Consider the following 12,192-nt stretch of genomic DNA (forward strand, 5'->3'; position numbering starts at 1 on the left):
AAACATTTTATAGTATTTTTCTTCTAGAGAACTCTTGTTAAATATTTATTAGCATACCACTGCTTCCAAAGTACCTTCCCTTTCTATATCTATGAGTCAGAGATTGGTCCAAAAGCAAGAATAAGCACTTATAAAGTGGTTAGTTATGCATCCCAAAGGGAATTGATACTGGATGACCGTTTGTTGAGGAAATTGTAGGTGGGCTCCCTCCTCAGGTGCAGTTTTGGACTAGAGAACTTTGCAAGTTGAACCCAATTTATTCTAAGGGGTTAGGAAAAATCTCAAAATACACATGTGGTATGTAGGAAATTGTTTTAACATTCTCGCCTAGATGACAAAAAAGACCAAGTTATATCAGGAATTATTCTTTGGAATAGGATTTCTTCTGAGCAGATTTAAGAATTTGGAAGTATATTGGAAATGGGAGTATTTTTAATAGTCCCTAAAAAGGACCATCAGTAAAATACCTCACCTCAGGATCTAGAGTAAACCTTGCACATTAGCATGCACTCAATAAATTTTTATTGGATTGAATTGAAAATGGTTAAAGTTGTATTTATGAGATATGGGTGAAACCTAGAAGAATAACTGAAATAACTTCTCTCTTCCTGTTCAACCTTTTTAAAAATCTCTTTTGTGCTTTTGTAACATTAATAATTGGTATAATATTGTGGGAAAAGATAAAAGCTTCAAGGACATGGGAAGAGTTAGAAATTTCAAAGAATCATAGATTGAGAGTTGAAAGAGATCTCACAGGTCATCTAGTACTATACCTCCATTTTGCAGATTAGGAAACCAAGATTCAAAGATATGAAAGAGGATTACAAAATTTTAGATAAGGACTTTTGTCAATCAGGTAGTGTGCCTCATGTTCTAAAAAAATTCCAGCTAGAGAGATGAATGGTATATGTGTATCTAGACAATTAGTTGGTTAGAGAGATAGATTATGGATAGATAAACTGACAGATAGGTAGATATAGAACATGTACTAAGTGCCTTCTTAAAATGTGGCAAAAATTATGCTGAGCTACAAATACAATAAAATAAAATAATCTCTATCCTCAAGGAGTTTATATTCTAATGTAGGGAAAACACATTATATATAGGGGAATTGGAACAATAGATGCTAATTATCATTGAGCCTCTTCTTGAAGATTTTTAATTAACACTAAGTATTTATTAAACATTTAATATATGTCAGGCACTGTTCTGATCACTTTACAAATATTTGTCATGCACTCTGATGTTAGGATTACTAAGTGAGAACTCAGGTTGTCTGGACAGTGACAAGGTGAGAATTCAGGTTTTCTGGACAATTACAAGGTGAGAACTCAGGTTGACTTGATAGAGGGGGCAAGCTCATTGGCTGGGGTGGTTCTTCCCAGAAGCCCTTGCATTATCCCACGCCCATTCTCTGGGAGAATAAAAGAGAGGACTCCCAGAGATAAAAAGAAGACTCTGAATTGCATCAGGCTTGACGGGGCTCTCTGCAGGAAGGGAAGTCACTTCTTTGGACAAGAGTTAACAGCAACTGCCTGGAGACAACGGTTCGTTACAGGAAGAAGAATCTGTCGGAAAGATTTGAGTAGACACAGCAGATCTCTTCCCAGAGAGCCCCGTCAAGCCTGATGCAATTCAGAGTCTTCTTCTTTCTCTGAGAGTCCTCTCTTTTATTCTCCCAGAGAATGGGCGTGGGATAATGCAAGGGCTTCTGGGAAGAACCACCCCAGCCAATGAGCTTGCCCCCTCTATCAAGTCAACCTGAGTTCTCACCTTGTAATTGTCCAGAAAACCTGAATTCTCACCTTGTCACTGTCCAGACAACCTCAGTTTTCACTTAGTAATCCTAACACTCTTCTCAGACTGATTAAGATAGGAAAGGATAATGGCAAATGTTGGGAAAAGAGGAACACTAATACATTGTTGATGGAATTGTGAATTGAGCTAATCATTCTGGAGAACAATTTGGAACTATGCCCAAAGGATTATCAAATTGTGCACATCCTTTGATCCAGCAGTGTTTCTACTGGGCTTCTATCCCAAAGAGATCTTAAAGGAGGGAAAGGGACCCACATGTGCAAGAATGTTTGTGGCAGCCCTTTTTGTAGTGACAAGAAACTGATGCCCATCGGTTGGAGAATGGCTGAGTAAATTATGGCATGTGAATGTTATGGAATATTATTGTTTTGTAAGAAACAATCAGCAGGATGATTTTAGAGAGGCCTGGAGAGACTTACATGAACTGATGCTGAGTGAAATGAGCAGAATCAGGAGATCATTATACACGGCAAAAAAAAAGACTACACAATGATCAATCCTAATGGACGTAGCTCTCTTCAACAATGAGATGACTGATGGCAGTTCCAATGATCTTGTGATGATGAGAGCCATCTACACCCAGAGAGAGGTCTCTGGGAACTGAGGGTGGATTATAACATAGCATTTTCACTCTTTTTGTTATGATTCACTTGAATTTTATTTCCTCTCTCTCTCTCTCTCTCTCTCTCTCTCTCTCTCTCTCTCTCTCTCTCTCTCTCTCTCCCTCTCTCTCTCCCTCTCTCTCTCCCTCTCTCTCTCTCTCTTTTTTTTTTACTTTTTGATCTGAATTTTCTTGTGCAGCAAAATAATTATATAAATGTATATGCCTATATTGGATTTAACATATATTTTTACCATGTTTAACATATATTGGAGTACATGGCATCTAGGGGAGGGAGTGAGGGGGGAAGGGGAGTAAAAATTGGAACACAAGGTTTTTCAAGGGTCAATGTTGAAAAATTATCCATATGTTTTGTAAATAAAAACCTTCAATAGAAATATATATGATAAAATATTTGTTGTGACTATTGAATGATTTCAGATGTATCTAACTCTTCTCACAACCTCATTTTGGGGTTTTCCTGGTAAAGATTCTGGAGGGCTTTGCCATTTCCTTCTCCACTTCATTTTACAACTGAGGAATTTTACAAATTACTCATTTTACAAATGAGGAAACTGAGACAGACAGGGTTAAGCGACTTGCTTAGGGTTACAGCTAATAAGTGTCAGGCCAGATTTGAACTCACAAAAATGAGTCTCCCTGACTCCAGACCCAGTGCTCCATCCACTGTTCCCACCTAGTAATGATGTATCCTCTGTCCTTGTCCCCAGAATTACCTGTCCCCAAAAGCCAGAAAAGGGGCAGATGATAGGTCAGAGTTCAAATCTGCATCTAGCTAAGGAATGTGGAGCAACAAAACCTTAAAGACATCCTGACTCCTTCCTTATTCCTCTTTTACAGTTTACAACCTTATAGACTGTTAGCCTGCTAGCTAAGCTCCAAATTTTCATAAAAAAAGTTCCCTTAATTATTTCTAATTGTTAGACTCCCCTTGGAGACTAACCTATTAGTTATGAGGTAAATAAATCTTTTGTGACTATAAGATAATCTCTTTGAATTTTTTCAAACTCTACTATGTTTCTTCCATAGTTCAGTTGGGAGTAAATAACCCTTGGAGACAGTTTCATTCTCATTTTCTAGTTAAGGAAACTGAGGCATATAAAGATTAATTGACTTGGCCAGGGTTAAGTGTTTGATAATGGGATTTGCTGTTGTTCATCCTTAGTTCTCAAAGAGTATCAGTGACATCAGGAAGGTGATGTCTTGACTTGCAGATTTGAGTGAGACAGAGTTGAACAAAGTCATCAACTTCATTCTCTCCTCCAAAATCCAGTGATAAGACATAGTTTAGGACAACTGTTGACGGCCCCAGATGCAGTAGGAAACCTTGTTCTATTTGTGCTGGGTCTTTCCCAGGTTTCAGTTTGTCTGAGGCAACACCCATTCAGTAATTAAAGGCTAGGTAAAAATTGAAGCAAAAGAATCTGGGAAGGGAAGATCCTCAGAATTTCTGGCCAGATTGCTATTTATACTTACTCTGAGCTATCAAAACCCACACAATGAGCAAGTTAGACTTGACCTGGGACCTATTATTGTCCAGACTGATTTGGATTTAAAGGCATAGTCAGGTAGCTCCATTTAAATTCCAATATTTTTTCAGAACTATATTTCAAGAAATCATAAATGAAAACTCCATGACACAAGAGCTAATTGTCCCAGCTTTTCAAAAATCAACAACAGAATACGTAGGAAAGAAAAAACATCTAGCTCCCATGTATTCTGAGTATCCCATAATACCTTGCAAAGCATAAGTGAACAAAATTTGTATTCCTTTGGGTAGAGCACCCAAGAGTAAGAGTATGATTGCCCACATAGATAGAGGGAGAAAAGGAGAAGGAAAAAGAAAAGGAGAAGGAAAAAATAGGAGCACTGCCCAACCAGGAACTGGTTAGGTCTCCAGGGGGGCAGCTACTACTATTCATAGATTTTTGTTTGTCCTTTGTTCTCCTAGAAGGGCAGAGTTACCTTGGCCCCATGAATTTCCCATGTGGGTATTTCACTTCTAGCATACTCAGTGCATAAGCCCTCCCTTTCTCATCAATGTTCTTTGTATTTGTAAGTACAAAAGGATTTTTATCTCCTTCCTTAATGCAGTCCAAGGTCATATGAGATTTTTTGCTGTCATAATTCACTGTTAATTTACTTTGAGCCTGTAATTTACTACGACCCCTTATTTTCAGCCTGCTCTTTGCTAAAACTCCCAGATCTCCTTTGGACAAACGGGCATCTGATGCCTTCCCCATCCTGTATTTGTAAAGCTGAGAATTTTTCAAACTTGTCTAATCCTCTAATTCAATCAATTTTATTTTATTAGATTTGGCCCATTGATCTAATCTATCAAAATAATTTTGGATTTTGATTATAGAGTCCTTTAATGTGTTAGCTATCCATCTCAGCTTTGTTATCTTCAAATTTGATGAGCATGATGACTTCATTCAGGTAATGGATAAAATCCTTTTATTCAAGTAATTGATCAAAATGTTAAACATCACAGAGCCAAATTCAGATCAATTGATCACTCCCCTGTAGACAGAAGTTAACTTACCTTGTTAACAATGGGCTAATATTGACTACTCTTTGAGTATGACCATGAAACCAGTTCTGAGTTAATCCAGATATCCACATCTCTTTATCTTCTACACAAAAATAATATGAGCAGCTTTGTTGAATGATTTGCCAAAATCTCATTAAACTATATCTATAACATTTTCCTGATCAAATAGCTTGTTAATTATATAAAAAATGGAGGTAAGTAAGGTATGTCTGGTGTGGTCTGTTTTTTATGAAGCCATGCTTGTTCTTAGTGACCCCAACTTCCTTTTCAAAATGGGAACTGATCAACTCTAGAATTTTTTCCATAATTTCCATAATTGAAATTAATTCACTTATCTACAATTCACATACTCTGGTGCAGGACAACACAGAGGTAGAATTTGAATCCAGAGCTTCTGATTATACATTTATAATCAGCTCTCTTGACTGTACCATGGACATATAGAGGAAAAGTCTCCTTTTTTTTGTTTTGATCTAGGAAGGCTTAGAGGTCTTTTAGACAGGAGATATTAAACATGCTGTCTTTCAGCACCCTACTGAATTTGTGATGAGTTCAACCCAAACAAGATTCAAATGGAAATGGAAAATCTCTAACAAAATAAAGTAAAAATACAATAAAATGCAGATATTACATTTTGACTGAAGTCAATATGCATCCTGCAGTGCTCTTTATGTATACATTAGTGACCCTTGTTTCTATTTGAAAATGCCATCGCTAACCTGAACCAACTTTTTCATTTTATAGACGAGTTTCAGAGAAGTTAAGAGTCTTGCTCAAAGTCACACAGCTAATTAGCAGTAGAACCAGGATTTGATCCCAGTTTTCCTGATTCCTAGGCTAGTGCCTTTTTTTTTTTTTTAAACCACACGTGGGGTTCGTATAATTGGGATCTGGCTCTGAAATGAAGAAATTATGGCAAATGACTCATTAGAGGAGCTAATGAAATGTCTTCCAGTTTAATAGGTATCTGAAAGATTCTTGTGGATTGTAGTATTCTGTAATCATTACTGGGGATTATGGCAAAAAAGGTGAGGAACGATAAGAAGCAAGAATAAGTGGTTTCTATTTGTAGTATCAAATGTTTTCTTTCACCATCCTCCATACTGAACATAAAATATGGAATGTAGATTTCTGATGGAGAAGCAGCATGGCGCCATGGAAAGAGCGATGAACACATCATGGAACTGTCCTGCCACTATGGTAGCCTGAGTATCCTTATTTGCAAAAAGAGGAGGTTGGACTATGGAGTCCATTCTGGCTCTAAATCTGTGGTCCTAGGATCTTAGCCCTTAACTCTGTCTTACTAATAGTATTATGCTGGCCTATCAGCGCTCAGAGATAGCCAGGAATCAGTTGTCTTTAAAATAAGTAAATAAATAAATGAATGGACGTATGGATGGATGGATGGGTGGGTAGATGGGTGGGTGAACAAACCAAGAAAATTCCAGGATTTTCCAAAGTAAGGTATAAATGACTTCGTTCCTACATCCCTCAAAAAAAAAAAAAAAACATATTGGTCCTTTATATTAATTCCTAGAGAAGACCCAGGAAATAAAGGACAGATTGGGAAGTCAGGAAGTGATCACAATGCGTAATAGTAGGAAGAACACTCACTCTCATGAAATCTCATAAACAATAAAATTCCAAAGTGTAGGATTCCAAAGTGTAGGAAACAGCCTCCATTTAATATAGTATCATCTTTGCAGGAGGCTCTTACTTATGGCAATTGTGGGGCTCATTTTAGGCTTTGAAAAGGATATAATACAAGTGCAAATCTTGAAAACTTTGCTTGTCTCATAGTTAGTGCTTAATGAATGTTTATTGACTAACTGATCATAAAGATGATATCTAATTATGGGAGAGCTCTATGTTGTTTGAAAAACTATATGTTTGGAATGAAGCATCACCAAATGGAGATGATGAGGATATACTCGAATGCATGTTGCATACACACACACACATACTTCAGGTACACTCTGAACAAAACCTAATGATCTGTCTAGAAGTCAATTTCATTATCAGATATCCTTTGAAATATATAATTTATTTTTCCTTGCTTCAAAAATTTATAAGAATCATCATTTAATTAGGGTGGGTAGCTCTCTACTAAAAGAATTGGTTGACAAGATAGAAATAATTATAACCTTGGGGGAAAATGACTCCACTATTCATAATAGATGAGGAGAAAAATCTTAGGTATAAGTCTGTCTGCACTTTGGAATAATAAATTTCAAAAAGTCCAGAGTAAAAATGAGTGGGATCCCATCTTATAAGATTCTACTGGGGCAGTGAAAAGCTGACTCATTGAGAATAGGATGTCCTCAAGAATAAAGTTTTCCCAACAAACATAGATGACTCCAAAGAGGAAGAAAAGAAAGTAACATATTAAAAGATTCAGATAACTGTTCAGGGAGTGATTGACCAATCCAGAATTTTAGAAACCACCTGAAGAAAATGCAAAAACAAAATATAAATGACAAGATGTGACAAGTTAATGTTAGGAATATCAAGGAGGTGAGACTTATAATGGCTAAATTATTTCAAAGTTCTCTTCAAACTCTAGATTTCAAGACCTTGTGTTCCTCTAAATTCAGAGAATAACAGAAAGAGATAAGATGACTACTGGGTGGGTGGGGGAGAGAAAAATGACACAATGAAAACGTAGAGAAGGTAAATATTACAGAAGTCTAAAAATTGTCTTCTGTTTTCACTAGCAAAGAGTCTTATCTTTAGATTGGATGTAGAAAGCAAAAATGGTCAACAGAAAACTGAAATTAAAAATAAATATGAAATGGTAAGCCATATTCTACAAATTTAAGTCATTAACACCAGGACTGTTCAGGGAACTGAAAGAACTTAAAAGATGTGATTAATGAGTTGTTATTGATGGTCCCTGAATAATCATGAAGAACAAAAGAGGTGTCATAAGAAAAAGAAAGGTAAATCTTTTTTTATTTTATTTTTTTTTGCTGAGGTATTTGGGATTAAGTGACTCGCCCACAGTCACACAGCTGAGGAAGTGTTAAGTGTCTGAGGCCAAATTTGAACTCAGGTCCTCCTGACTTCAGGGCTGGTGCTGTATCCACTGTGCCACCTAACAGCCCCTCCAGCTCATTTTACAGATGAGGAACCTGAGGCAAAGGGGTTAAGTGACTGGCTCAGGGTCACACAGCTACTAAATGTCTGAGGAAAGATTTGAACTCATAAAGATGAGTCTTTCTGATTCTGAGTCCAGTGTGCTACTCACTGTGCCACCTAACTGCTATAGATCAATATCTATCTGCTTTATCATTTCATCTGCTATTCTCTCTCTCCATTTAGAGAGATAGATAGATATTGTTCTATCATTCTCTGTGTGTATACATACTATATTCACACACTAAATTCATATTGAGCAGATATTTGATAACCACCTTAAAACCTAAGAGTAGAAGATGATGAGTAAGATTTAGCTTGTTTAGTTTCCAAACAATTGCAGCTATCCAATAGTGCAATGGGCTACCTCAGGAAGTACTGACTTCTCCATCACTGAAGAGCTTTGACTAAAGGCTAGCTCATCACTCTGGTGTATGGTAGCCTGGATTTTGGTTCAGGTGTGGGTTAAACCTAGATAATTTCTGAAGTCCATTCCAACACTGAGATTCTATGATCATGTTGGTCCATTGCAGCTATTTTAAGGCCTATGCAAAACACTGGTCTATGATGCTAAAAGCAAGAGGCCTTTATCGGGAACAAAACTCATTTGAGGGAGGGAAGGCCTTGAGGCTTAAGGTGAGAAACCTCAATGTGTCTGATTTGTTCCCCATTTCTGATAAAAATAGGCAAGGAGTTTCCAATTAGCAAGGGAGGTTCTAGCATGGAGGACTCCAAATGGTGGGACTGTGTTCTGAGAAAATGGACAGGGCAGGGGTAATAAACAGGAAGAAAAGCTATACCTAGAAGTAGTCTTTGCAAGAAAGACTAGGACCTCCCCCAAACCAGAGAGGCTTTTCTGAACTACACACACACAAATACACAGAGACTTACTTCATAATACACATTTTTAATTTTCTATGAAATATTCTCTGGACTTACCCCTTCTTTGTTTTCAATAAACACATACATCAAACGAGTTTAAGGAGCTCTTTTAAGATTCCTGGACTCTACCTTTGTTTTACAAAATGTAAGCTGTTTCCTCTTGAACTGAGTACATGGATGTCAAATCCTAACAACACCTGGCCCATCGTCTCGAAGGAGCCTTTGAAATATCACTGGATTTGACAACCCCTTTCAATTTTAATTCCACTCCATCCCCCATGGGTGACCATAGGAGATGTGGCTGATTATGGAAGACATTCAGTGCCCATCCTAAGGTAGGTAAAGCATCTTCTAGATATGGAATTAAAGATGGTCAGGTCCACATGGATTTGTTGGCTGGGCTTAGAGCATTAAATGAGGAATGAGGAAATTTGGGGATGGCAGTAGGGAAATGATTTTGTATTTTGATGTATCCACAGTGCCATGATACATTTTCCCCCAGCTGCTGTTGATTCAGGGAGGCAGTAGCACTGTCAGATAAATTCATCAGTGTTGACAGAAAAGCTGCCGCCAATTCTGCCAGGGAAGAATGGCAGCCTACTACATGCAACGTTGGCCAACAAAGTCAATATAAAGAATGGTAGTATAGGAAAGGGTGTTCGATGAAAAAAATTCCCCGTAATTTCCCACCTGCTACTATTTTAACTGTCCACATTTATAAATGGAACATTTCACTTGGACTTTACAAACTTGACCAGGAGTTAGCTTTTGGGAGATTCTGGAGCACTGGCTATTGACAGGTCTTTAATCTCCTGACTCTCAGATTTTGAAAATATTCTTTGATTCTCTTCTCTCCCCTTTTCTCACCTTGGAACAAAGCCTGCAGTGCTCGTGTGAATACTGACTAAGCTGTGCCTTTCACTTGAGTCTCTCAATTGTAGGGGGGAAAATGGTTCTTCCTCTAACACCAAACTTAAGACTGATAATGGATAATGGTGTTTCCTGGGTTTTTGAGTGGACTTGTGAGAGGATGATAGAATAACTGGTTCCATTTAAATTCACTTGTGTTCTATTTTTTTTCCTATGGAATCTATGGAATGAGATAGATCAAGATAATGTTCAGCCCAGAAATTCCCTAGTGACCTAAGAGAGAGGGAATCTCCTTAACATATGATCAAAAAGTTGACAGGTAGTAGCAAGAACCTGACAAGATTCCCACAAAAGTGCAAGAAAAAAAATGTATTTTCTAATCAGATGGAGTCTGGTATAGTCCAAGAGAAACCAATATAGTATGATGGAAAGAATGAATGAAAAAGCATTTTTCAAGTTGGGTTTCCAGTCATGCTCCAAGAATACATATACAAAAAGTTAAGAATCCCTGCATTCAGATAATTTAATAGGGGAAACAACATATATAAAGGATTAATGGTCAGGGAAGGAAATTTACTCTAGGAAAATATAGGGATAATGGATTGATTCTTAGGTCAGTTAATCAACTTTTTCAAAAGCAATAGAGATGTTCACTTGATTACTCTGTTCCAAGCAGGAGGTGCAAGTATTGAGGTGGGAGAGTAGAGCACAGATATGACAATAAAGAAATAGCAAGATGACCTGAAGGTTGGTTATATAAGATATGAAGGTAAAGAAGGGTCTGGTCTGGGGTTTGGAGCCAATGAGATTTAAGAGGCTAGATAAATTTGCATTCTCTCTGTCACCCATTAAGATGGCTAGACCTAAGTGTGGGAATTCCAAAGATGAATGAATTAATTTCCCCAGAAAGTGGGAACCTAGAGTCATCCTGGAAGTCCAATGTGGAAAGGATACTGGTTCAGGTGAGGAAATGGGAGGAGTCAACTGGAGAGGCAAGGGACAAGATGACCTAGAGGATCTAACTGGATGAAATGTGAAGGTAAAGATTCATCCTATAAATTCAAAGAGGAAGAAAGATCACTGGAATGAAAGTCAGGCGATTTGGGTTCAATTTAGTTCAATTCATCGAAGCATTTATTAAGTGCTCACAAAGTGCTGGGAATACAAAGACAAAAAAAGAAAAGAAAAAAGAATCTCCATTCTCATTCAAGGAGGTTATATTACACCATGAAAACTATGTCTATACATACATATTTATAGTTATATATTTTTTGTATATATGTAGTTTCCCTAATATAAACACATGGGTTTTCTTGACAAAGAACGGAAATGCTTTGCCATTTCCTTCTTTAGTTCATTTTATAAAGGAGGAAAACTGAGGCAAACAGGATTAAGGGACTTGCTTAGTCACTAGTAAGCATCACTTATTAGCAGCTAGTAAGATTACTCACAAGTATTTAGTAAGCATTTGAATTCAAGTCTACCTGACTCCAGATCCAGTACTCTTTTCTCTGTGATTCTTAGCTGCCCCACACATATGTATACGTGCACACATACATGTAGATAAGTTAATACAAAATAGATACAGAGTAAATCCTAAGCGATTTTGATGTGTGGAGTTGAAGAAGGCACCCGTTCCTGATATTAGGAAAGGTTTTCTGTAGGAGGTCACACCAAAGCTAGTCCTTGAAGAGAACTCTCTATTCCAAGAAGCCATGGTCATTTAGAAATACATTTACGTCATGGGATACAACTGATACAAAGATGTGGAGATCAGAGATGGCGGGGTTCTATACAACGAGCAGCAAAAATATCTTGACTCAGAAGAAAGTATCCGCTATGTGGCCATGGGCAAGTCAGCCTCTCAGAGAGGAAAAACGGAGACTGAGGATAATATTAATACATGATTGCATGGTTCACCATGTAGGTTTGGTGGGATCTCATCTGGAAATGTGAGAAGCTGTGAAGATCAAACCTTGAGATGGTCTTTAAGTCTTAGCTCTCCCTTACCTGTAGGTAGGGTTTCAGTTGGTGAAGAGAATATCACGGAGATCTCCGAGAGACCATGGGAATACCAGGTGGAATAAGGGCTCCAGCTAAGGACAGTATGAGTCTTTCTTTCTTCCCCCCTTCCCCCTTTCCTCTTTTCCTCAGGATGCCAGACTTGATGGACTAATCATTTCAGCCAGTCCCATAAATCTTCTGCTGCCAGGCCAAAGTACAGGAACTGAAAGGCCTCCGCACAATGCTGCATTTACATACAAGCTAGGCTCCAGCTCTGGAGTCTTTGGGACTTTGGAGGCTGCGGGAC

This window comes from Sminthopsis crassicaudata, chromosome 5, assembly GCF_048593235.1.
Source record: "Sminthopsis crassicaudata isolate SCR6 chromosome 5, ASM4859323v1, whole genome shotgun sequence".
In the NCBI taxonomy this organism is placed as follows: Eukaryota; Metazoa; Chordata; class Mammalia; order Dasyuromorphia; family Dasyuridae; genus Sminthopsis; species Sminthopsis crassicaudata.